Genomic DNA, 5,878 nt, shown 5'->3' on the forward strand with positions numbered 1-5,878 from the left:
CCTCAACTTGTGTTTATCTGGAAATGTCTTAATTTCACCTTCACATTTAAGAGACAGTTTTGATGGATATATGATTCTTGGCAGGCAATATTTTTCCTTCATTTTTTTAAATATGTCATCCCATTGCCTTCTTGCCTGCATGGTTTCTGCCGAGTAGTCCGAGCTTATTCTTATTGGCTCTCCCTTGTAGGTGACTTTTCTTTTATCTCTCGCTGCTCTTATAATTGTCTCCTTATCTTTGGTTTTGGCAAGCTTGATTATAATATGTCTTGGTGACTTTCTTTTAAGATCTACCTTATGTGGAGTTCGATGAGCATCTTGGATAGATATCTTCTCATCTTTCACAGTAGCAAGGAAGTTTTCTGCCAACAAATCCTCAACAATTTTCTCTGTATTTTCTGTTATCCCTCCCTGTTCCGGTACTCCAATCACTCATAGGTTATTTCTCTCGTTAGAGTCCTAAGTGATTCTTAAGGTTTCTTCATTTTTTAAAATTCTTTTATCTGATTTTTCTTCAAATATATTAGAGCCAAGTGATTTATCTTTGAGTTCAGAAATTCTAGCTTCTACTTGCCCAATTCTGCTCCTCTGACTTTCTGTTGAGTTATCTAATTCTGTAATTTTATTGTTAATCTCCTGAATTTCTGATTGCTGTCTGTCTATGGATTTTTCCAGCTTACTAAACTTGTCATTATGTTCCTGAATAATCTTTCTGAGTTCCTCAGTTGCTTTATCTGTGTGTTCCTTGGCTTGTTCTGCGTATTGCCTCATTTCCTTCCTGATGTCTTGAAGGGTTCTGTATATTAAACTTTTGTATTCTGCATCTGGTAATTCCAGGAACGCGCTTTCATCTGGAAGATCCCTGGATTCTTTGTTTTGAGAGCCTGTTGAGGTGATCATGGTCTGTTTCTTTATGTGCCTTGATATTGACTGTTGTCTCTGAGCCATCTATAAGTTATTGTATAACTTTATGCTTGCTTACTGTGTTGTAGCTGCTTGCTTTGTTTTGTTTTGGTATACCCCTATGGGTTGCTTGAGTGAGCTAGCTTGATTATTTTCACCTATGGAGCTCTGGTGTCCTGTCCCCAGCTGGCTAGAGCTCTTATCAGGTATATCAGTCTAGGAGTCCATTCAGTTTTCTTGTATGAATTCAGCTCAGGTTTCCATGTAGCTGATATCAAGTGTGTGGTACAGGCTCTGTCCTACAGTCTTAGAGGGGCAGGGGTGATTGGCGTATATACTGGTATCTGATTGCAGCAGGGGGTCACACTCTGAACAAGGCAGGGGGCTGAGAACTGACCCCCAAGTGTCTCTGAGGAAAATGCATCTCTGTTCCCTAGAGGGTGCTGGTAGGTGGGTTCTGCAGAGGGACTATGGGCACCCAAAGTTTTTATTGTAAGGACTGGGAGGTACCAGTTATCCCTGGGCTCCTGTTGCGGGTGGCTGGGTGACCCAAGTGGAGCCACTAGTCCTTAGGTCCCTGATGTGGGTAGGTGAGGACCTTGTTTAATAGGCAAAGCAATGTCAAATGTCAAACACCCACCTCTCCACCGCACCCCTGAAATGGTTGGAGTTTGCCAACAAGGGCCTATTCTCCCGAAATAGGCCCACACAGGTCCATGCAGAAGGGAAAGGTGCTCAAGGTCCATGGACGGTTTATGCCTGGACAGGAGCCACTTCTGTCCTGAGCTCCCTCAGTTAATGAATCTAGCAAATTATCTTTTCCCCCCAGCTGGAAATTTTTTCCTTCCCCAAGGCCGGGAGGATGGCTGTAGGTGCTCACCAGAGCCTATCTCAGGCCTAGGGATTCAGCCACTGAAGCTGGCTTGGGGATCGGGTGCGTAGTAAAATATACGCAAGTGCTTAGCTTTTGCCTAGAGCGCCGTTCTCCTCAGGTTCCAGAGGTGTGAGCGGGCTGTGTGGCTGCTGCTTCTCCCCAAGGAAACGGCGGTGGAACGTTAGGACCTGCCAGCTGCCAACGCCGCTGCTCCGGGAATGGCGCCTGAGGGCTCCCCGCGATTCAGGGCGGGTAACTCCTTTCTGCTTCTGAACGGTCTGTTCCTTCCCCTGCCCCTCAGTTCATTGTCTAAGCTTACCTTTGATGCTCAGGGCTCCCAGCTTGTCACAAATATACTGGTTTCACTTGTTTTTTTGGGTCTTTGTTGTAAAGAGGGCTCCACGGAAGCGTCTGTCGATTCCGCCATCTTGGCTCCGCCTCCAGCAATTAGATTTTGAAGTGTGTGCTACCAAAACTCACGTATCGCCCCTGGAGTCGTGCACAGGAACACTTAGAACCTCGTGTGTGTAAAACACAAAAACAGAGATCAGCTCGGTTTTCAATCAACAGGAGATAACAGCGGCTCTATAAATCAGCAAAAAATCACATGATGACCCCTCCATGGAACCGTATGTGGTGACATTGTGAGGGTACAGGCACCATGTGCAGCGAAGTGGATGAGGCTGAGCTACAGAGCTGCCTCCAGGGATGCGCCCATATTCTCAATGCTGAGCATTTTGGGTTAGCTGCTTCTTTGCTTTCTATTAGATTGTTATATTTCTCACCGCTATAAAAAAAAACAAACCTGTTGCTGCTGAGTTGATTCCAATTCATAGCGACCCTATAGGACAGGGTAGAACTGCCCCATAGAGTTTCCAAGGAGCGACTGGTGGATTCGAACTTCTGACCTTTTTGTTACCAGCCATAGCTCTTAACCACTGCACCACCAGGGCTCCCTCACTGCTATATACTCTTCTTAAATTCCTCATTTAACCTCTTGCCTCATTTCTAGTCAATGATTTTTTTTTTTTTTTCATTTCTAAATCTCTCATCTCTCCTTGGCTTTATGCCCAATTCCTCCTGCCCTGCTTGGGCCGCACTTGACAGCTCCATGTCCCCCAGTGCTCAGCTCTCCCCTTCCCACTCTTCCCCACGGAGCTAAGCCCCTGCAGTCCAGCTTGGCTTCCACCCTTCCTGCTCCACTCCCCACCTTCTGCACACTCCTGGGCTCAGCCCCACAGACGTGCTCATCACCAAGCCCAGGAGTACTGTAACACACAACCTGGGTGACTTATAAGAATAGAAATGGACTGTTTCACAGTTCTGGAGGCTGGGAGACCAAATTCATGGTGTCAGGAGGGCTATGCTCTCTCTCTGTTGGCTCTAGGGGAAGATTCTTTCTGGCCTCGCCCAGCTTCTGATAGCCCCAGGGGTTCCTGGCCTTGAAGCTGCAACAGAGCTCTGTCTTCCCTCTGTCCTTCTGCGTCTCTTCTCCTTAAAAGGACACTGCTCAGATTGGATTAGGACTCACCCTATTCCAGTGTGACCTGGAGTTAACTGATAACATCTCCAAAGACCCTATTTCCAAACAAGGCCACATTCGCAGGTACAGGTGTTAGGTCATGTCTTTTTGGGGCACACAATTCACTTGGTAATACTTGCCATGCCATGGAGTTTTATCTAGTGCTGCTGTCACTGCATAGAATATCCACGCTCCTCTGTCTGCCTGGGTAATCTTGTGCTTTTCTAGGATTGTAGTGAAATGGCAATGCTTCATGGAGACTTGTCCCAACTCAGCAAGTGGAGCCCATCCCTGACTTTATGAGCCCTGCACTCTCTTTCTCCTTGCAGGGTACACAGATCACAGGGTGCTCCCATGGCTGGTGACACGCCTTCTTCCCCACTGTGAACACAACACCTGCATCCATCTGCTTCATCTTACCCCCAAGGATTCACAGAGCGCAGGCATTATTATCTAGTAGCCGGCAATTATTGTGCAGGAAAGATCAGCGAGCACCTGGCACTGAGCTACGGTTGGGTTTAAAGTTATAGTGACATTGCGTGGATCATGACTCCAACTCATGGTGATCTCGTGAGAGTTGGAGTGGAACTGTGCTCCATAGGGTTTCCAATGGCTGAGTTTCCATAAGTAGATCATTAAGGCTTTCTTCTGAGGTGCCTCTGGGTAGACTTGAACCTCCAACCTTTTGGCCAGCAGTCGAGTGGATTAACTGTACCACGCAGGGACTCCCATGTAGTTACGGCTATAGCATCACACAGTGAGCGAAACCTGTGAGGGCTGGAACTTGATGGGGCAGCCTTGTTGTTCTGGATCTCACAAGTTTTCTGCCTTTGACAGGGTTCAGTCTTCCAGCTTTTCTGTCGCTCGTTGTAGTGGAAAATCTTTGGGTTTTTCTTCTCTGACATGCTCCTGCCTTACACATTTTCTGGATTTCACTTGTTTTACTGTAGTCTGTTGAGTTGCCACCAGGTTGCAAGCCACAGGGGGACAGGGGCTATGTCTTATTCCTTCTACTGTCCTTGAGCTTGTGGTTCTGTCTGGTGTGAAAATAGTCACTGAGCATGTGTTCCAGGGGTAGATTGCCCTGACATTCCACAAGTATTCCTGGGGATGAGAGAGGGCTTAGGAAATATGCAAGCAAGCAGGGATATGGGCCATTTCAGAAGTTGTCTTCTTATCAAGATGTCAAGAGAACAAACATTTCAGTCACTGACAGCAAAATGAGCACGAGAAATGCTGTCTCTGAGAAACCCTCAGGACATGGAGATGGTGGTGTCTGCAGCTGGGAAGGGAGTTCTGAGCACAGTCCTCTGCTGGGAGTCAGCACATGTGCATGGAGCTCAGAGCATCGCTTTTGTGTGTGTGTGTGTGTGTGTGTGTGTGTGTGTTTTAGGTTACAGTTTACAGCTCAAGTTAATTTCTCCTACAAAAATTTATATACATATCATTTTGTGACATTAGTTGCAATCCCCATAATGTGACAGCACACTCCCCCTTTCCACCTTGGGTTTCCTGTGTCCATTCAACAAGCTCCTGTACCTTCCTGCCTTCTCACCCTACCTGCAGACAGGAGCTGCCCATTTGGTCTAGTGTATCTGATTCAGAGCATTGCTTTTTAGGAGCCTTCTGGGCACACAGCACTTGGAATGATTTACTGCCCTCTGGGGCTGGGCCAGTTGACAACTTGTTCCCATAACAGGGCCAGGCTGGTTTATGGGATTAGTGTCCTTTGCCACCACACGTCACTTGTAACAGAGTCCTCAGATCTCGGGACGTGGAGCCCTTGCCTTTTCGTGAGGGGCCAGAGGGGGCACTGCTCGGTGTCATGGGTGAAGGGCCCTGGACTAACTGGTACGGGCAGCCCAGGGACCAGGAACCCTGCAAGACTAATGCCTCAGTTTTGTTGTGACCCATGCTGGAAGAAGTGGTCCTCTTGTGTGCTCAGTTCTTGAGGAAAAGCTCTCACCATGCAAGATTTATTAGATCCTGAGCTGGCCAGGGGAGCCTCAGAGTGAGGGAATGATGAGCTCACACACACCTGGAGATGACAGCAGCTGAAGTGGTCACGGACCAAATATAGTCTCTTACTCCATGGTTTCCTGCCTGGAAATGGTTGCCAGAAACATCCAAATGTGACCGTGTGGCCAAGGCCCATTCGTCTGAGGACAGAAAGTGGAGTCAAAACTGTTTTAGAAATGACATCTTGGCCATGTCACCTTTTATTCCAGAACTTAATGAGGTTAGTCATCCTCATAATTTTAGATCCTTTTTTAATCATGAATCTGGAGCTAAGAGCTACCAAATGAGGAAACGGAAGGAGCGCTATCCTTGGGGTCAGGTCAGGAAGGTGTTTGAGACACATTGTCCTATTCATGAGGCTTGTTTAAGAGGAATAAAGGAAATTCTATGTTTTGTTTAAAATGTCAGCATCAGGTTTAGAAGGCTTTCTAAACCAGTGAAGATCAAAGACCACAGCCTTCATTGTGGATTACAGCTCAACATAAAGAAAACAAAAATCCTCACGACTGGACCAGTAAACAACATCATGATAAATGGAGAAAAGATTGAAGTTGTCAAGG

The sequence above is a fragment of the Loxodonta africana genome, chromosome 1 (assembly GCF_030014295.1).
Source record: "Loxodonta africana isolate mLoxAfr1 chromosome 1, mLoxAfr1.hap2, whole genome shotgun sequence".
Lineage (NCBI taxonomy): Eukaryota > Metazoa > Chordata > Mammalia > Proboscidea > Elephantidae > Loxodonta > Loxodonta africana.